The sequence below is a fragment of the Amblyomma maculatum genome, chromosome 2 (assembly GCF_055883805.1).
Source record: "Amblyomma maculatum isolate TAMU_Amacu chromosome 2, ASM5588380v1, whole genome shotgun sequence".
NCBI classification, from domain to species: Eukaryota; Metazoa; Arthropoda; class Arachnida; order Ixodida; family Ixodidae; genus Amblyomma; species Amblyomma maculatum.
The window spans coordinates 51,676,945-51,698,765 of record NC_139345.1 but is presented as its reverse complement, the minus strand read 5'-3'; the positions used below and the strand labels follow the sequence as shown (position 1 = coordinate 51,698,765).

The 21,821-nt window shown below is 47.1% G+C and overlaps 1 protein-coding gene across 3 annotated transcripts in view; it reads left to right on the top strand.

The window, feature by feature from the left end:
- The window catches only part of LOC146198625 (heterogeneous nuclear ribonucleoprotein K-like), a 55,816-nt gene extending 52,745 nt beyond the window's left edge, over positions 1-3,071 (top strand). For all 3 annotated transcript variants that reach the window (XM_084594140.1, XM_084594139.1, XM_084594138.1), the window contains one exon: positions 2,645-3,071. The gene's annotated coding sequence lies outside the window, so the exon portion shown is untranslated. The remainder of the gene's footprint in view (positions 1-2,644) is intronic.
- The last annotated feature ends 18,750 nt before the right edge of the window (positions 3,072-21,821 follow it).

Genomic DNA, 21,821 nt, shown 5'->3' with positions numbered 1-21,821 from the left:
CAATGGAAAAAAATCTGCCTTCACGGCCGTCCGCTAGTATCCTAACAAAGATAGATTTAAATTTCCGCGTTTTCGTTACGGTCACGCAGAGAAAATGAAACTGGCAGGGCGAGTCACCGCAAACACTCGCAGCACCGAAGGTCACGTCAGTGGTTTTCTCTCTCTCTCTCTCAAGATGGTAGTGTGAACAATTTTGCAACACTTCTAATGTAAGTCCTAGAAGATCTTCATGGGCCTCTGCTAGCGTGCCAACAAATAACGATCAAATTTTGTGCGTCTGCAATGATTGTGGGGAGAAACTGAAACCATGAGGCTGTACAGTGAAAGCTCGTTAATTCACAACTCGTTAATTCGAAATTTTGGATAATTCGAAATAGTCATCGTGGTCCGGTCCGCAGTGCATAGAAGTCTATGCGCGTAACAGCTCGTTAATTCACTCAAAAATTGGCGCCGCCAAGCGGCGCTGTTAAAAACCATCGTTGGAAGCTTTCACGGCAGAACGATAGATGGCACAACCATCGGGGCGCCGCTAGGGTGCTGGAACAAGTACTAAACAGTCTTTCCTGCCGCGACTCCTTCGAGGAACGACGTTTTAGTGTTATCGACCACGGTTTCGTGTTGCATTTCGTGAGCCCTCGTTTTGCACGCCGCTTGTTGTGAGCTTGTGTCCGCGAGATGTGTTCGCGTGGGAAATACTGTGCCAAGACGGTGAAGGAGAAAGTGGCTATTTTACGCGAGGTGAATGAACGGAAGGCCAGCAAAGTGGAAATCGCGAAAAAGCACGGGATTCCACCAAGCTTGTTGTCGACGTACGTCCGAAATAGGAAGGCCATCGAGGATGCCTATGAAGCCGAAGATTTCGCCAGCAACAGAAAAAGGCTTCGGTTAGCCAAGTATCCGGAAATTGAGACCGCTGTGATCACGTGGGTGAAAGAAATGAGAAGCGCTGACATTCCACTGAGCGGCCCAATTATCATGGCGAAGGCGGCCGATTTCGCCCTGCGCTTGAATGTGGAAGATTTTGTCGCCTCCGAAGGATGGTTTCATCGCTTTAGAGACAGACATAATCTTGTCTTCCGGGTGTTGTCTGGAGAAGCCAAAGAAGTGGATGCAGAAACTTGTGCCACGTGGCGAAGCGGTGCTCTGCAGCAGTACTTAGAAAGCTACTCGGCACATGATATATTCAATGCTGATGAGACGGCTTTGTTTTATAAGCTCCAGCCCGACAGAACGGTAACATTTGAAGGGGATAGCTGCGCTGGCGGCAAGCGAAGCAAAGAGCGGATTACTGTTCTGGTCGCCGCTAATATGACCGGGACGGAGAAGGTCCCTCTTTTTGTTGTCGGCAAGGCACATAAGCCTAGATGTTTCAAGAACATTAGGACGCTGCCGACGGAATACTCCGCCAACAGCAAGGCGTGGATGACGGGCGAATTGTTTAAAAAATGGCTCTTGAAATTCGACCGGAGGATGGAGCTAGGGAAGCGTCAAGTTCTCCTCATTGTGGATAACTGCTCGGCACACAAAGTCGACGCCGAGCTGAAAGCCACAAGGCTCGTCTTTTTGCCCGCCAACACGACTGCGGCCTTGCAGCCGATGGATCAGGGGGTGATCAGAAACATCAAATGTTTCTATAGGCGCCACATGATCGAGCGCATGACTTTGTGCACTGGAAACCAGAAGACCAGCACCATCACATTGCTCACAGCAATGCACATGTTGGTGCGTGCATGGGAGCAGGTCACGCCGTCCACAATTGCAAACTGCTTCCACCACTGTGGCTTTGCTGCCGGAAGTATGAAAGAAAGTGGCGACGATGGGAGTCCGGAGCCTCTGCCTGCGGCTGTGCGTGCTGTGCTGCAGGACGTCAGTTTTGATGATTACGTTGGAGTAGACAGCGATGCAGCAGTGTGCGGTGCCCTAAGTGATGAGGACATTGTCGCTGAAATTGTTGGGGAGCAGTCTGTCCCAGAAGAGGCAGAAGACGAGGACGACGACGAGGAGCAAGAGCCCGTGCGTCCATCCGCGGCAGAAGTTATGGGAGCGCTGAATGTCGCGCGCCTTTTCTTCAGCTTTGAAGAGGGGGAAGAAGACTCCCTGCGTCGCATTCGCATGCTAGAAGACCGAGTGAGTACGGTAGCCCTCAGAGAGAAGAAGCAGAAGATGATAACACTTTTTTGCTAAATAAATGTTTTTCGTGCCCTCCGGGCATCAAATGCCTTCATTTTTGCTCACTTTCATTAGTTCGAATTTTGGTTAATTCGAACTGGCCTGGCGGCCCCGTGGAATTTGAATTAACGAGCTTTTACTGTATTGCCATTAACAGAGTGCGGCTTGGTCATGGCCAGTTTTCTTTTCCTCTGCAAGATGGTAGCATCAACAATTTTTAGTACTTTTTGTACATTCTAGAAGATGGCAGCAGCTCGCAGCAAGCGAGTCTTTTCAAAAGGGCGCTAAATTTCAAATGCGCGCTCAGCACAGCACCTGCACAACAAAATCCTGTAGGGTGGAATTGGCCACGGTGCCCATACAGCAAAAACACTCAAAGGGTTAAACCTTGCATGGGCTTTTTTGCGCTGTGACACGAATGATGAACTGTTTTGCATCAGCACGCCTTAAGCTCTTGTTTTTTTTTTCCTTGCAGGTTTCGGCACTGAGAAATTTCCACCTCAAGATGCCTGCCCGCCTACCCGTTGTTTCGCTGTGTCATTCACTTAAAGGAGCTGACTTACACTGTTCACATAGAGGGTATTGGCTGGCAGCTGGAGGGCTCATCTTTTTTTTATTTTTTCCTTCTCTGTCTTTTTCATTGCACACCCCATAAGTACAGAAAGATGAGGAATGAAGTTGTTTGAATTGACAAGTTAATCAGCATGATTCTTCGCATCATTCAGAGTGAATTGAAGCCGTCTTCAAACTTCATCCGCCCACTTGTTGCAGCGTGGCACCTTTTCAGTGCAAATATCTTTTTTTTTTTATTTCACAGAATGTTTTAGTTGTTTCAAAGGTGCTGCAGTTATATTTGATGCTCTGTACAAAAAGACAAAGAGAATAAAAGCTCTTTAAATATGTTTTGGACACTGCTGAATTTTCTTTTTTGATAAGCCCTACATATAGGCAGTATTTATTGTTAGGCTGTGAGGCCACTGGCTATTATAGCTGCAAGCACATGAAATGTTGCTTGCTACACTCAAACTTAGTTAACCTCGGTCTCTGGCACACACTGTCGATACCGCATTTTATTGCTTTTATGTTGGCTGCTGCGAGCACTTTTTGATTGAGGCAGAAGGAGCCTACACTTCAGCCAACCTTTTCATTGCACGTTTGGTCGCTGTATTGTTCCATGGGTGCAAGGTGCCATGAGGCTAGGGCAAAATTTTCCACGCTTATGGTAGCACCAGTTTCGCAATAGTAGGGTCGAGCCTCCTCATTCACTTTAATCGAGAGGTGCAGCCATGGTTGTTTTTTTCTTACCTGCAAAGCCACTTCTCGCAATGAGTAACTATTTGCCATAAATCTGGCCTTTATAAGCGAGTTTGGATTCAAGGTGCGCATGGGCTTGGGCCGCTCTGAAGCCCTCGGGCTCTGGCCGGGCCCAGGCCAGGGTATATTTGTCTCTGGCAGGCCGGGCTACACACAACTATTGCGAAAGCATAGATATATTAATGGTACACTAGGCGTCTCAAATGGACCCCAATGAGTGTGTCGAGAGTTCTCACTAGGCGTCAATCCAAGGCGTCCCTGCCGTTAACAAATGTTTCATTATTCGTTTCGATATTCGTGCCATGCTTTTGCCTCTGGCATTTGTTGTCTTGCTCCTGGCCTCAAAATAGCCTCGATGAAAGTGGGTCATAACTCTATAGTCACAATATCTGCGGTTCTTAAAGTTGCCTTATGACTGCTCAGCCCAGACAATGCAGTTGCGGCACGCCTTGCCGGTACCGTGAAAGGCACGCAGTGAACGAAACGAGCTCACCCAGTAGTCAGCCACAGAATCGGTCCTTTGCTCATAGTTGGATCCTGCGCACTTTAGAAAAGCAAGAAAGCTATGCACACAAAACGTGAAAAGGTATTCATTCCAGCCACAAGTTAGAGCATCGAGAGAGTGAAACTTCAACGCTGCTGGATTCATGATCCGGACTCTCCGAGCAGGGCCTGAGCCTTAAGTCTGATCACAGGGCTGAGCTTGGGCTCAGAATTTCAGCCCATGCACACTTGTAATTTGGATATTATACAGGTACCCGCAAGGTTCTTAACTTTTGAACACCACATTTTTCTCGAATAGAAAATGTTCTCATTATAGCGGACCCAAAGGCTCCTGCCACCATACAATCAGACGTATGTATGCACAGTTAAGCCCATTTATAATGGCTAGAGTAACGACAAACTCTTGCTTACTATGCAAAGTTGTGGAATTAGTGTGTAAACATAGTGCTGCACTGCAGAAGTCTCAACTTCACCAAAAAAAATGTTATATTTTTGTTTTGGATTGTGGTTATTATAAACAAACTTCTCACCATGCTTGGTTGTCATCTCGGCAGTATAAAAATTCTTTGGGAGAGGGGGTGCACTCAAGTGAAAGTGCCTATGAATGCTGATTTCAAAACACAGCCACATAGCGGGCAAGAAACAACACTATGTATCCCCAAGTTTGAAACCTTTTTTTTACACACTAACCAAAAAGGACCTGCTATTGAGAGAACGGCAGACAGCTAAGAAGACAAATTTTCAGCCATACTGAATAGAAGCTTGGGTTGACTAAACACAACTTGCAACCTTAGAATGTGGTTTTCCCATAACTGGAAGCCTGGGTAATGAAGTGCTTAGTTTTTTCCTCCTTCCTTCTCGAGAAGCTGGAGATAAATGTGGAGCCTAGATGAAGCACGTCCAGCAAGGAAGCAAGAACTATGGTCCACGACAGCTGTAGAGCTGAAAAAAAAAAAAAAAAAGAGGCTATTGCCACAGAGCAGTGTTTTGTTGAAACGGACTGCCCAAATTATGCACCAGATCATGAAGGGGAAAACTGCTGTTTCCATGCTCTTCTGCCAAAGGCTGCTTTCAACCTGGTTCCTGGACTAAAATTTTGTTGAGAACAAGATAAGTATCAAATGTGTGACAAATAATGACAACAGAAGTTCGTTTTTAAAGTGCTCAGATTTTTACAAATGTCAGAATCCGCAATTGGCGTTATCCTGCACAATGAACTACCTAGAAGTTGCCTAAGCGCAAACGGTTCTTGCATCATTGTTCATGAGTTCAACTTTTCTCTTTGCGATAAGTAGATGAAACAATCGTAGCCCTTCCAGTACAGCATCTCCCTCTCTGCTTCACTCCCACCATCCTCCCTTCCTTTACTGCGTGATGCATGTGTCCGCGGAGAATTAATGTGACAGATACTGCGCCTTTTCTTATGCCTGCAGTACTAACGCCTAATAGACATCTGGGTTCGTTGTGTGATGAAGCGCCAATTAAAGGCTCCGCACGGACGCCACAGGGTTCGGTGCTGTCTCCGTTCCTCTTTAATGTTGCCATGCGAAACCTCCCGGCAGAACTGAGGAAATTGGAAAAGAAATTCAGCATGTACGCGGACTACGTAAACCTGTGGGCCACCCAGGGGAGTGACGCGAGCATCGAGGAGCGCTTGCAAGCGGCGGCGGACACCGTGGTGTCCTACGTGGCCGAAAGGGGCCTCTCGTGCTCCACAAAAATCGGAACTGTTTATCTACAACCCGAAGGCGCTCAGGTGCAAACGCCAGATAAACATCAGCGTAACAGTAGACGACCAAACAGTGCCAAAAGTCGAACAAAATATGATCCTGGGTCTGTTAAAGAAACTGAACGCGTACGCCACGCAAGGCACGGGTCTGTTCAGGGCAATCGCACTCAAGGGTCGGGGCCTTAAGGAACGAAGCCTCCTGAAATTAATGCAGGCTTACATCACTAGCCGCATATGTTACGCCACACCATTCCTAAACATCAGATCAGACGAAAAACAGAATAGACGCACTCATCAAACGATGCGCGAAGAGGGCTCTGGGACTACCCATCTCGACCTCAGCTGAACGACTCCTCGAAATGGGGGTGTGCAACAAACAATTGGAACTAGCGGAGGCTATGTGCATGGCGCAACTAAAAATATTGAGCAGAACCACCACGGGCAGAACCATCCTCGGCTGGGTGGGACTGCAGTCAGATAGAGGAACAATTGCCACAAAGTGGACATTGCACGAAAGTGTCGCGAATATCTAATAGTTCCCCTCCTACCCAGAGGTGGGCAACCTCATGAGGTCGACCTCAACCTCAAAATGACCTCAACCTCACGGAGTGAGGTGAGGTTGAGGTGAGGGCGGCGACAGCTCGAAATGTTTTGAGTGAGGTCACGAAATTGGACCTCAACCTCACGCATGAGTTTGAGGTTGAGTGAGGTCGTCATTGTGTGAGGTCGAAATTGTGAGGTCCAGGCTTTTTGCTGTTACTGCTGATTTCTTCGAAGAGCGCCCCTTTTGAGCCGAGCTCGAGCGTACTGCCGCGGTGTCCCCGCCGACTCTCGGTGTTTGGTTACCCTCCGTTCGGACGACCGGATGCCGCTGCCCCTGCCCAGCTTTCGGCATTCCACTGTGATGTCCACAGCCCGAGGACGCTTCCCTCTGGTCTTCTTGGAAAGAGATATATATATTTTTACTGCACGAATTCCTCATGCCCCCCGCCCGCCACCCCCGTTTCCTCTGACTTGTTTGCGGTGATGCTTGCCGCCGGCTCAAACACCCAGGAGCGCGCAAAGCACATAACTCATTCTGGCCCGTGGTGTTTTTGTCGGATGCCGCAAACAAACAAGCAAACTAAAAAGCGAAGCAAATTGTCTTTTGCGTAGACGGCGCGAAGCAGAACTGTTTGTCGTATGCATGCCCGTTTCCAGGCGCTGACGTCACGGCTGCTGCCTTACATTCGATAAAGGACTCCGCTGTACATTACACGGAACCTTTACAGAAAATGGTGCAGCGAAATTGTTAGAGAACGTGATACTGACAGATAAAAAAAAAAGAAAACCGGCACAATACCATCTGAACATTTTATCGAAGTCATCCCTTTCGAATGGTACGTCATCGTTCTATATTCCGGTCCTGTAAATTTATATTCTTATAATCTGCAGAATAACCTCTCTTTGGTCTTGTGCTGCTTGTTCCTTCTAACAGATTCATAGGTGGCCCCGAACAACTGCAATCAGATGAAGGTGCTAGTGTTCCTTATATAACCAATATAGCGGTAAAACATGCAAGAAGATGAAACGGATGGCACCGCTTATAAGACGCAGCTGGTATACAGGAAAGAAGCCTGCGCACGTTAACCATTTGCCGAGATAGAAGAGGCAAAAAAATATATGGGGCTTGCATACAGTAAAGCGCAATGAAAAGCAAAAAGTTTTTGCACCGCTAAGGCCCTTTGATACTCTCTGAAATTCTAGTGAAATCAAGCAATACAGGAGGAAGGAGGAGAGTAAGGGATTCTTAACTTCATAATAGCATCAGGTTTCTCTTGAAACCTCTTATTCAGGCGCAGAATAAAAAGAGAAAAAAAAAGCGTTCTCCTACATGCTTTTATGAGCTAGAAAGTGTTCAGATGGTTTCCGGCTCGACGTTTTGGTGTCTAGACGGACGAATTGGTGTGCCAAACTGAACGTGTCTCTTTTGTGCTCCCGTTTGCTCGAGACGGACAAATCAATCGGATGAAAATTTTTGTGGCCAGATGTCTGAATAATTTTTTTCAGACATTCGTTTTTTTCTTTAAAAATCAATTTAGATATACGTGAATGAAACCAATTACATGCTAGCACTGAGGAATGCAGTACTAAGTCGATGTCTCAAACCTTCTATACGCTCTGGGAAGCGCAGTTCTCTTCTGTTTTTAGTGTGCGACATTTGTTATTACTTTCGTCAACATGGTATTTCTTTATATATATTATCTTGTATGTCAATTAAGTTCAATCAATCAATCAAAGTGATCTTTATTTGTAGGAAACGAAATACATAAAGAATATTTGGACCGATAGCCGCGGGGCTAGTAGACGGTCCAGTACAGAATAAACTTGGTCAGGCAGCCGCAATGAGCGCACACACACACACACACACACACACACACACACACACACACACACACACACACACACACACACACACACACACACACACACACACACACACACACACACACACACACACACACACACACACACACACACACACACACACACACACACACACACACACAAAAAAAAAACGACTAAAACAGACAAGCAAAAAGAATCAACAGGCACGGAGGAAAATACTTTTCAGCAAGCAATTCATAGGCAATTAATACAAAACGCAAGCGCGCACACACAAAAAAAAATGGGGGGGGGGGGGGGAGGGCGGGGAGGGGATCATAACTCTTCTTGGCTGTTAATAAAGAACATTTTACAACTCATTTTAAAGTTATCTGCAAGTTTCACATTAATAGGCAACGTGTTCCAATGTTTTGCTCCAGAAAATTGCACTAAACGTTCTCCGTACACATTGTGGCAGGCAGGGAGGTTGAAATTGCCATTTAATGCGTGTCTTGTATTGCGAGATGGCAACAAGAAAATATCAAGGGGCAGAGGAATACTAGTATTAAGGATGTTATTTACCAATACACAGATTCCGTACACTGCCGAAAAGAGAACAGGCTTCTTCCCTCACATTAGGCTCTTTCTTTGGCATCTTTTCAGAGGCCCATAGCACAACCCTCCTTTCCACTTACCGGCGCGGTCATTTAGTTTTTTTCTTTTTCTTTTGCAAGTATTGGAAAGCGCGATCTAGTCTCTGAAAGCGGAGCTGGCACACATACGCCACTGCCTTTTGGTGTGTATTGGTGACAGTTCGGCATTCACTGTATGAGCAAAACCAGATGCCATGGAGACGGACGGCGAAGGGAGAAGCGCATGCACAGCAGGGAGCGCGGTCCCTCCGGGCTGCTTGCTCGCCTCCTTTCTGTTGTTCTTGTCTTTATTTTACGTTTATGTGCTGTAACTATACGGCACTAACGGGGAAACGGTTTCTCTAGATTCACGTACGGTGCATGCGGCGAAGCAGCCTCGGAGACACCACCGTGCAATTTATTAGTTCTGTCTTCAAAGGAAAACAAGAATACCACAAAAAAGCTCGTCTCAAAATTGTTGGAGAAATGGCATCCAGTATTCAGTTCGGACGTACAATAATTTATATCGTGTTTTTTTTTTCGTAGGGTGGTAGGGAGTTGGACATTTTGCTCCGGTGAAATTTGACGGGCGAGCCGATGTTCGCGACAACAAAGTGATCCATGTTCACGTTTCACCCTCTTTCCTAGCAGTTCCGACCCTTGTAATTTTTTAATGTAAGCGTGGTGTTCGAAGAAGCAATTTCGCCAATTCTTGCAATACGCCACCGGATCACAGAATTATAAACAAACGCCCAGGAGTGGCCGGTCGGGACCTCATAAGATAAACAGCATTCCTCTTCGAAATTTTCTGAAGGTTTATTCGGCGTTGGCCGAGTTTTATGATTAATTAGTGTTTTGCTGTCTTTTCCTTTTTTGTTTGTTTTGTTGGGGATTTAGTCTTCACAAGTCGTTTCATGAGTGGCTATTATGGAAAATTTGTGCCCCGTTAATATGGAGGACCCGAATTATGGACAGTTCTTCTGGGGGCGAAGATTTTTCAATGTATTTATGCCTCGTTAATATAGAAACTCGCTCTCTGAACAATGGACAGGGGATGAATGCCCACAGCCTATTCGGCCCATGTATTTTTGTCTCGTTAATATGGACATTGTTTGAAAAATGCAGGAGAGTCCGAACGCAAGTTAAAGAAGGGTGCGCAGGCCGGGAACCTATGCGACAGCCGATACGGTCGGATGCCTGAAGGAGTCCTGTGGAGTTGGAAAGAACCAAAGCGGGCGTGTTGTCGTTTTAGGAGGGGAGAGAGGGGGGGAGGGGGGCGCAAGAGCGGAAAGGAAGGGAGGAGGAGGAGAAAAGGAGGGTGGATGGCAGGGATCGTCCACAGCAAACCGAGGGTCAGCTAACTAAGAAATACCCCAAAAGGAGGGAACCGGGAGAACGACAGGCCGCAGTCGGGAAAACAGCAACATGTGGTCGCAATAAATTCTGCTGAACGTGAACAGAAGAGAGGCCGGTAAAAGCGCAAGAAAGACAAGCGCCAAAATTGGGGGTGGGAACTGAAGTTTTTCTATCCCAGAACACAAAGTGTGTTCCATGAAGCCGTTAACGGTTTTCGGTCAGGGTTAAGACACACTCACGAAGTAGAGCGACAAAAGAAAGGCAACGAGCACGCAACCAGGTCCGGGCGTCCCGTCCTGGACGCCCTTCCTTCACATGCTCCTGGTTTTCGTCACTGTTGCGCTGTCGAACTGCTACATTTTGCACCACAGCGATCCGCACGTCGGCTTCGCCTTGAGTCAACGATGCGGCCTTGACAAGGTCCGAGCTCTTCGTGGTCGGCTAGCCGTCGTTCTAAACTGTAATTCAGCTTGGTGGTGGTGGTGAAAAACATTTACTGGATATGTAACCCTCAACTTTAGTCTGACTTTTGGCATGGCGGGAGTTAAACACAAAGGAACGGAGCTGAACTTAGGCGTGAAGCGGGAAATCTGTGAATACAAGCAGCAAAAGCCATCTCAGTCAATCCAGGCCGTGAAAGACTGGAACCAAGTTCAACTAGGCCTCAGCCTCGCCAGGTCGACGGTATACCATCTGTATATATTACAGGACTCCGATAAATGGCTCAACGTTGGCATCGCAGCGAAAGCCACAGTCCGACAGCGCCCAGCACAGTTCGAAGAAATGGAGTCGTCCTTTTTAATGTGGTTCGTGAATGTGCACGCGAATGGTGCTGTCGTAAGCGACGAAATGCTTCAAGAGAAGGCTCGCTGCTTCGGCAACATTACGGGTGCTTCTTTTCCTCCGTCTTGATAGGTTTTACCTGTGGTGACTTACGGAATTTTTGTTTAGTAAAACAGGAGGATGTTTACAGAGAAATATTATTCTGCTCTGTATAGGCGTTACTGACTTCAGCTACTCAAGAGGATGGCTGACAAGGTTTAAGAACAAACATGACGTTTCGGGTCGACGGATTCATGGAGAAGAGGAGCATCGACATCTCGGCTGTGTTTAAATACCTAAATTAATTAAAACAGCAGCCATTAATTATATTTTTTTTCTCAATTATATACTTTTCGTTTTTATTCATGACTCGCTATTATGGATGACTCGCTTTATGGACAGTTTTGGTCGGAAACCAAAGCGCCCATACCAACGAGGCACGACTGTATTCCTATTTTTTCCTAATTTAATGTATTCTGTCGCAAGACAATGTACAGTGTATTAAAAAAAAAAAAGCTCGGCAATCATCAATTTTTTTTTTAGAATTAAGAAAAAGAGCTAGGATAGAAGCTTGGGCGAGTTGGTGTCGGTTTTCTTGCCTCATAGCGCTAAACAGACAGGGACACAGCCAGACATACGGGACGGGGGCTAAAAAAAAAGCACCCGTCCCGTATGTCTCGCTGTGTCCCTGTCTGTTTAGCGCTATGTCGCAAGAAAAGAAAAAGAGCATATCGTCAATGTTGTCGTTGTCATTAGGGTCAACAGCATTTGTCTTTTCAGTTTATAGCAAGAACTGGCTTGTTTTATTTCTAATACGAATCTTATTCACGTGGGTCGAATGGAATAAACTCTTTGTATTTCATTATGGGCCTATGCGTAGTAACGTGGTACCTATGTAGGCCTTATATTGAGACCGACCACAGAAGGGTAGGCGAGGAGGGAGAGAGGATTGCCACTTTAGTGCAGAGTTGGACATGTAGCGTCCGGAGTTTTTCTGCTTTTATCCGGGATATTAATTGTTGTATAAAATTAGGTGTAAAATACAGCCGTCATACGACAAAATTCTGGCTAGCCTATACACCCCAGGATTATCAAGAAATAAATGTATATTTGCTTTAGGTTACGGTTTAATTTAATGATTCTTTTTTTTTTTTTTTTGAGGTCGAGCGCCCGACCTCAACCTCACATATTGAGTTTGAGGTGAGGTTGAGTGAGGTCGCCAATGGTCACCTGAAAAGTGAGGTGAGGTCGCTTTGGGGACCTCAACCTCAATTGATGATGTTGAGGTTGAGTGAGGTCGCCACATATTTTTTGAGTTTGAGGTGAGGTCGAGGTTTTTGAGGACAATTGTCCACCTCTGCTCCTACCCAAAACATGCACCCTACGTACAACAAGGAGAGGAGACAAAAGAGGGCCGAGACGCTCGCAAAGAAAGCGGGGAAAGCCGGGGGAGGTCGCCTACGTGGACGCGGCTAGCGGGAAGTCGGGGGCGGCGGTGGCTGCGGTCGTCAACGGCCGCGGCGTACCCCGTGTCTACATTTCGGCTTCTAACGCCCGCGGCCGTTAGAAGCCGAAATGTAGACACGGCTGAAGAAGTTGCAATAGCGCTCGCTTGCGTTGGAAAGGAAGCCAGCATAGTTATGTGACAGCAAAACAGCTGTCTAGAACTGGATAAGGGAGGGTCTCGAAGGAGGCAGCCAAAATTTTTGAGAAAGGAAAACTTGAAAGAAGGATTCGAATTATTTGGACCCCCGCGCACGAGTCCGTCCCCGGCAACGAGGCGGCGCACAAGCTAGCTCGAGCTCTCTACTTCCGGGCAGCCGTAGAGCCAGAGCCGCCTGATTGCGATGGGATGGACGAGAGGCTGCAAACGTATAAGGAAATTTTAGAACACTACATAGTACAGACTTAGCAGAAGGTCCCTGCAACCACCGGACTAGCGTCGTTAGAATACACTCAGAAAGAGGCGTCTGTTGATGCTGGTCGTTCCGTCGTGTATCGTGGTTAACGGTGCACACAACAAAAAACAGAGCCATGTCAGGCGCGTGTCCGCTTCGTTCGGCGTTCCTGGTGGTTTTTTTTTTTTTTTTTTCTTTCAGAACTGCGTTCAGTTTAGGAGGTGTTGGTTCAGTTCGGTACGCTCTGTGATTGGTTGGAAGCACTTCCGTTCAAAGCGTCGGAACTGAACACCGGAAATGCGTATCATGTGACGTAAAAAAAATAGAGGGTCTCGTATACCCCTGTCACACGGCAACTTTCAAGTGCCATCGAGCTCGAGCTTGCTTGACTTCAAGCTGCTTCCTCAATCGATCTTGAGATTTCTAGCACACTCGAAAGCGGTCGTCGACACCCTCGTAGCGCACATGAGGAAAATTTCTCAATGCTCATTGAAAACGCCCGTGTAGCATAGGATGCTTCAATCATTCTTGAAAAACTCGTTAGCCTCTTATCGGCATTCGTTGCAGTGCTACATATTATTATAATTGGTTTACAGGAAAGATAAGGCGCTGTATCTATCACACTTTCTCGGGCAAGTGTGTTTGGACGGTACACCATCGCTCTTCGCGTAGCGTTCCTTGTCGCGCGTTCAAATGTGGCATTGCAGATGGCAGGGATACGGTGAAGGGTGGCTAATCCCCCTGATGGGGCTGGATAGGTATAGGTCACCGCGCTTGCGGCTGGGACTAGCCTGCCACCGAATTTTATGTTGTCTGTTTTATGTTTATGTTATGTTGTCTGCTGCTGCGGCGCACGTCTTTTTCTCCCTCTTCTTTTTCTTTCTTCTCTGTTTTCTCTTCGGAAGGTCACCGCTGCCTGCGGCCGGGGCTAGCCTGCCACCGATTTTTATCGGTTGATGCGGCGCGCGTCTGTTTCTCCCTCTCTATTTTATCTTCTGTCCGCACGAGACAGCGGAGGTGGCTCAGCTACAGAGCCAGTAGCAGGCCCGTGCATTTTCTTTTCCTTCTTGCTACAGCCACAACGACGAACGACGACACCTCGGCCAATCAGAACGCCGCAAAAGTGGGACACGCTTTGTCCACGTGAGTATGAGATTTCGCCTTAAGAGGGGAGGTGGTGAAGGGTGGCAGTTCCTGGCCCTACGGGGCTGGGACGGTAGGTCAACGCCGCTTAATTTGCGGCGGGGGCTAGCCAGTCGCCGAATTTTATCTGTTCTAGGCCGTCATTGCACCCGCCACTGCTTCGGTGGCGGACGACGACTGTTGTTGCGGCGCGCGTCTTTCTCTCCCTCTTCTTTTTCCTTTCTTCTCTATTTTCTCTTCTATCCGCACGAGGAAGCGGAGGTGGTAAGCTACAGAGCCAGTAGCAGGCCCGTGCATTTTCTTTTCCTTCTTGCTACAGCCACAACGACGAACGACGACACCTCGGCCAATCAGAACGCCGCAAAAGTGGGACACGCTTTGTCCACGACAGCATGAGATTTCGCCTTAAGAGGGGGGGGGGGGGTGGTGAAGGGTGGCAGTTCCTGGCCCTACAGGGCTGGGACGGTAGGTCAACGCCGCTTAATTTGCGGCTGGGACGGTAGGTCAACGCCGCTTAATTTGCGGCGGGGGCTAGCCAGTCGCCGAATTTTATTTGTTCTAGGCCGTCATTGCACCCGCCACTGCTTCGGTGGCGGACGACGACTGTTGTTGCGGCGCGCGTCTTTCTCTCCCTCTTCTTTTTCCTTTCGTCTCTATTTTCTCTTCTATTCGCACGAGGAAGCGGAGGTGGTAAGCTACAGAGCCAGTATCAGGCCCGTGCATTTTCTTTTCCTTCTTCCTACAGCCATAACAACTTTCGCCTTAAAACGTTCAGTTTGCGTTCGCTTTCTGTAATACCGGTTCTGGTGACGTCATGACCAGTTGTGATGGTACATGGCGCGCCCCTTGTCGAACACAACCAGCATTCCATTCAACGCATCAAACACTGGCGTTTTATAATTCGTTTACAGGAAATTAAAGGCGCAGTATCTGTCACTCGCGGAATCCCGCTATTCTCATGGTAGACAAGGGGAATTATGAACGTTTCACGATCCGGAGCGTGGCGTAGTTGGTAAAGCGCTCGACTCGGGATCCAAGGGATGGAGATTCGATTCCCGGTGGAGACAATGGTTTAATGGTTTTTAATGATGAGCCCGGCACAATCACGTTACAAAACTTGTTACCTAGAATTTAAGCGTAGAAGTACCTTGGTATTTGGATAAACGATGGCACAGACTACTTGCGGGACCACAGATAGGAAATTGTAAATAAAGCAAAATGAAACGCTGCTGTCATGAAAAACCACAGGCCGCTTCGTTTTGCCGCCATCGAAACGCAGCCGCCGGCGGTCGGGAACGAACCCGGGAACTCCGACTGTGCCGGAGTTCCCTGGTTCGATCCCGACCGTCGGCGACTGTGTTTCGATGGAGGCGAAACGAAGAGGCATCCGTGTGCTGTGCGATGTCAGTGCACGTTAAAGATCCCCAGGTAGTCGAAGGAAAGAAGGAAAAACTTTATTTAGCCCTATATTATTTTTGCGGTTTTTGGGACGTCTTCAGAGATGTCTGCTTGTTGCATCCACAAGAGTCTTCTCCGTCGATCTCGTCCACTTCTACACAATGGTCGGTTGCCCTCTGTGCAGGGCTCTGCTGGCTACTGCCGACCGTTGAGCTCGCTGTACCAGACCTTGCTGGTCTTCGCAGCGGTCGTTGGACAACAGTCTCCCACTGCTCCGCACTCGTGTTTCGAATTTTTGGGACCACGTCTATGTTTAAAACTGATTTATTTATAGGAAAGGAAAGGCGCGGTAACTGTCTCACTTGATTTCTGTGGACACCGCAACCGCGCCGTAAGGGAAGGGAGGAAAATGGGAGGAAAGTGGAAAGAGAGAAAGAGGAGCCGTAGTGGAGACCCCATGTGATATAGTGTGGGTTTTTCATCACACCACGGACATTTGTCCGCGTATATGGTAGGGTGAATTTTGTTTAGTATATATGTAGGTTTGGGTATGAACCCCTCTGTAATTGTCTCAAATGACAGCTCCCTCTTTGTTGAGAGAACTGTTCGATGGCGAATATCGCATTCTTCTGCCTCTATGGTTTTCTAGTGTACCTTGGGTACTGGGAAAAGTTCCGCGGACTTGTCGAATGCTCGGAAAGTAGTGTACGCTCGAGCTGTACTGTCGGCCTCTTGGTTCCCTGCCACCCCCATGTGCCCCGGTACCAACATAATTTTGTGTCTGGTCTTGTTTTCTTCGTCGTTTTTAATTCTGTCGCTCGCTTCGAGGAGTATACGGAGCGCGTGACCATTCATGTAATTTCTACAGGCTATTTGAGAGTCCGTGAGTATCGTTAGCGACCGCCCCGTTCTATAACCCTCTGCCACCGCTAGAGCAACGGCTACTTCCTCGGCCTCTGCTACTGTGCAGTGTCGCATAGAGGTGCTGGTCACATCGCGTAGAGACAAATCGATCATCGTGGCCACTGCCATTTTGTTGTATCCTCCTCTCGAGGATGCGTCTGCATACATAGTCGTATCTTGAGGAGCGTATGTTTTTGAATGAATTCGGCCCTTGCTTCTCTTCTACCTTGGTGGAGATTAGGGTCCATGTTTCTCGGGATTGGATCTACCTTGAGGGACTTGCGAAGTTCGTCGGAAATCGTTTCCATCCTCGCTATTTCTCGCATCTGTTCGCGGTATTCGAGTCTCTGTAAGAGCGCTCTTCCAGTCGTTGCCTGCAGCAGCCTGAGGTTTTGCGACTCAAGTTGCGCCTCGCGTAGCTCTTCGAAGGTGTTTTGCAATCCAAGCGCCATGAGTTTTTCTGTCGACGTGTTGCGCAGTAGTCGGAGCGCTGTCTCGGTGCGGACGTTACGCATCTTACGCTCAATGCGACAGCAGTCTGAACAGACACGTTACGTTTTTTGCGCTTACGCTTACGATCCTTACGAAAGATACGTGCGTTGCGCACGTAGTCTGAACGCGGCTTTATACGCTTTGCGTAGCAGGGCATCCGCTTGTATTTCGCTCTTATTGAGGCACTGGTAGGGTATAGGCTGTACATAATTCGGCTCACTACCAGGTTTCTAACTAGTTTTAGTGTGTCCTCTTCGCACATGCCATGCCGCCTGTTGGTGATGTGGGTAATCATGCGTGTCACTTGTAGTGTTGTTGCTTTGAGCATGGTAAAGTGTGACTACTGCGTTGGTTGGATTGAACCCGCATACCCATTATTCTTATTGTTGTCTTTTCCGGGATGGGCATTCCTTCCAGGGAGATGTCGAGTTTCAGGTCCTCACTGGTTGGGACGGTCCGGTTTGGTTTGCCTTTCCACACTCGAGGCAGTTCCGATTTCTCGGTCGAGCATGTCAGTCCTCTTTCTCCAAGATATTTCTGTACATAGGAGGCCGCTTCCTGTAGTTTTTCTTCCTTCTACCACCGCGGTTCCCCGAGGGAACCGGTGTTCTTCCAGACTGTTATGTCGCCTGCATACATGGCGTGCCTGATGCCTTCGCTCTTCTCTAGTTTTCGTGCTAGACCTATCATAGCTATATTGAAGAGGATAGGTGAGATCTTAGGAAATAATAACCAGCCAAGGGACGAAGACGAAGAAAGACGATGTACACACAGTAGCTGGACAGTTGTTAGTCCAACTACCATGTGTAAATCGTCTTTCTTCGTCCTCGTCCCTTGGCTGGTTTTTATTCTCTAAGACAATGCACCAACTGACCCAGATTTCAACACTCCTTCATAGGTGAGATGACTGACCCTTGAGGTGTTCCATTGCTTGGCGCGTGAATTTTGGTCGATCAAAGGTCTCCCATGACGATGGTGGCAGTCCTATCTGACAGTAAGGCTTTGACGTACCCGTGGATTCTGCGTCCGCAGTCCAGGTCGTCTAGGCCTGTAAGCTTCGCTTCGTGACTGGCGTTATAAAATGCTCCTTTGATGTAGAGGGCCATTATGACATTTTCACCCGTTCGGGGTACATTGCGGAGCACATCTTGTATTTGAAGGAGCACATTCTGCGTCGAGAGTCTCTGAAGCCGAACATGGTATGGGGTTCATAGTCAATATATTCCATGTAATTTTGCAGTCTGAGCATCACCACCCGCTCGTAAAGCTTGCCAAGGCACGACGTGGGAGAACGTAAGCCATGTGGTCGAAATTACTCCGTGCAATGACGGCCTACAACAGATAAAAATTCAGTGGCAGGCTAGCCACCGCGGCAAGCGACGTTGACCTACCCGACCTACCCGTCCCAGACCCTAGGGCCAGGAACAGCCACCCTTCACCACCACAGATTTCTGTCCGCAGAACGTGTCCGCAAAATCGTGTCCGCAGCAGTTGTGAGTAATTGAGAAGTGGTGGAGGTTAATGAGTGGTGTCAATCGATAGAAGGTGACGTAATGTGTCCGAAAAAATAATTAAGTCAGTAAGTTAATGAGGTGAAAAATTAGAATAACTGGTTCACAAGAAAAGAAAGGCGCAGTATCTCACACTTATTCTGTGGACACTTGAACCGCGCCGTAAGGGAAGAGAGGAAGGTGGAAGTGAAAGTACCAAAGACTAAAATGGGAACAAGAAGATGATGATGATAACAACTATTTTTCCACCAGATAAGGAGGCCCCCAATCCCCGCCCCCGGCACGCAGGCCTAAAGGACGGGAGCCGAGACCTCCGCGATCAGAAGCAGGCAAAGAGGTCTCGGCTCTTCGCGGCTTCTTCCGCCAGGCGGATGGCTTATTGCTGCGGAGCAGGGACCTCGCTCCGCAGCAGGGCTTCCCAGGCTTCTCTGCAATTTATATTTGTTTTAGCCCCTGGGGAGCTAGCACATTGCCAGATTATATGGTCGAGGGTCCCCCTCTCCCCACAGTGCTTGCATTTATCGTTTTCTCTATCGTCCATCTGGACATAATATGACCAGACAGGGTTTACAATGTTCCCAGCTTGCAGGCGCCGCCATGCGACTGCCTCCCTATTATTCATACTTTTATCCGGTGGTGGCAGCAGTCTCCTGCTTAACCTGTAATTTTTAAGAATCTCCGTATAATTTTGTAGACGCTCGTCCATGTTCCGGCAGTCTGGCGGCTCCACAGTTACCCGGAAGTAGAGAGCTCGGGCTAATTCGTGGGCCGCTTCGTTGCCAGGAACGGACGTGTGTGCAGGGGTCCAAATTAGGCGAATTTTCCTGTTTAGTCGTTTACTGGCCAGAATCCTTGCCGCTTCCGGCGAGACCCTACCCTTTCCAAAATTCCGATAGCCGTTGTGCTATCGCTGATTATGAACTTGGCTCGCGTTCCGACATAAGCGAGCGCTATTGCAACTTCTTCAGCCGTTTCGGCTTTGCGGCTTCTAATGGTGGCGGCTGATACCGGGGCACCTCGGCCGTCGACCACCGAGGCAACCGCCGCCCCCGTTTTGCCACTTGACGCATCCACTCCACGTACGCAACCGACTTGCTGTCCATCGAATCGCGCACGCGGGGCCATTTGCATGACGTCACACCGCACACCTCGCTGCTGAGCCTCTGCTGCTGTTTGGTATGACGTTTGGTATGACGTATTTTTCGTGCCTTTACACAAAATCTTATTTGTCATTAAATACCCTATTGTTTCAACTGTAAAGGTTTACATTTGGCAATTTTCTTATATTTTTATTTTCATTTCAATAATTGAGTTTTAAAATACTCAATATTGAGTTTTTAAATTTATTTTCCTAATTTTTCATTCATTCTCAATTCCTTATTCTAATTTTGACAAATACTGTATTATTATTTTCGAAAACATACTTTGTTAAAAATCCTACATGTCAAATTTTATAAAAGATTCTGAAGTAATATTTTTGTTTGAATGGTTAAAACTAGAATGAAGCATCATTATTAATCCTAACGTTATGCTTAGCTTAAGCGCTTAGACATATTAATAAGAATATCAATTAGGGTTAGAAAATAAGCATATTATATTCGCAACAATAATTATTAATAAAGATAAACTAAAAGTTGGAAAATATATTAGAAGTCAAAGCTAAATTTTGATAATGATGAATTTATTGTCCCCTTTATAATAAGATGCAAATTCTAGATAACCTTAAAAATGGTAAATATAATTTGCACGAAAATAAATTAAAATCAAACTATAAGTTATTTAAGCTCAATAATTCCTTGAAATCTGCCAATGAATGGAAAGCATTTAAAGACAGAGATAATCATACATATTGAAATTGTTTGTCTAAGGCTAAAATATTCCTACACGCGAATGTCTTGAATTCCATTAAGAGAGTTGGTAATTAAGCCAGCACATAAGAAAAGCGTTGATTTAAATATAGTATGTATAACTATAGCTATGTACAAAAATGCTATATAAATTATGTCAATACACTGGGAAATAATCTTTAATGACAATTTTCTTAATGTAGAAAAAGTAATAACTTTATGCCACTCTCAAAAGAAACCATTCTCTGATATCATTATGGGCAATAATGAAATTTTTAATATCAGCAAGCAAGCTCGTTTTAAACAAATAATTAAATCATATTAAATAAACACCTGCAGTGCCAAGTCTTGAGGAGTGAACCAATGCGGAAACAGGAGTAACTTCTGCCATAATAGCTGGTAGTAAAGCCAAAAAGGAAAATTGGGCTCTTTATGTTATTCCATTGCAGAAATTCTTCAAATTAGTCGAATTTTATTTATAGTGTATCCAAACTTTCAAAACTTATATGAGGTCTTTATAAAAGTGATTATCACATCACTAGTCCTTTTTCTAATGAATATTATACCGTACGTCCACCCTTACGGCCCCCATACGATGGTTCGTTCCAGGTACTCCGGCATGCTCCTGAGCCCCTTCTACTGCGCATCAGCGGAGGACACGATATCCGTTGATCGTCTTAAACCTGCCCATTTTGACTCACACGCCATCGCTAACTGTGCCACTGCACCCCCTCCCGATCGTGCCAGTTTTTTCCGCGTACGATTCGCACTCACAGTATCCGCTTTTCACCATTCCCCTTCACTCATTGCTTCATCGCTAGAGGGGGCCCTAGTAGCATGCTTCGTGGTCCGGCCGCAGAAGACGACAGCCTCAGCACGACTGGCTGCACACTCTCATTTTCTAATTAAATGTTTTTCACCACCACCACCAAGCACGCGGATTGTTTTTCGTGTCTGCAGGACTGAATGTCGGCGGTTCGCTGTCCCGTTCCCACCTGGCTCAGCGGGTCCTGTCAAATATATTTGTGGAGACCCGACAACGAGGGTGTCTGCGATTCATCTCCACAAGCAGTACAGCTCCGCCTATGCGCGCACATTTTGAAAATGCAGTCAAAATACGTACATATGCTACTTGGACTCATCATGGACAGCCAACCACGGCCCTACTGTGGGCCATGCTTGGCTGCTGATCATTGGGTGCCGACTAATTCCCTACCATTTGTCGATATGTTGAATTGGCTCAAAGTACTTTGTCAATCTCGTGTGCAGCCATCCACGGTACGTCCTACTTTCGGCCATGTTTGGCTGTCGAGCATTAGGTGCAGACTAATTCCCTACAATTTACCGATATTGGCTGAAAGTCTTTGGTCAACTATTAACGTAATTGGTAACCATCCTTGAGCCTGCATTGGCTGGCCGAGCATTCCAGCTGCCAAGCTGTCCAGTCGTTTACTGATGATTGGCCAATTTCAGTTCGGTTTCCTTCTGAGAAAACATCGGACCTTTGTTGGCCCTGCGTCGACGTAACCGTGACCGACCTTGGCCCAACGGTCACTAACGTTGTGCCGAGTTTGTGGTAATCTACTGATCCTACATCCGTCGGTCACGGCCCTTTTTGCTGACTATGTACCCACTCCAGGGAATCAGAACGTTGCCGCAATCGTTCAAATGTTGGCTATCCATGCAACGTTTCCCATTTCTTGAGTGAACATTGTCTGCAAAGTTGGCCTCCGTTGGCC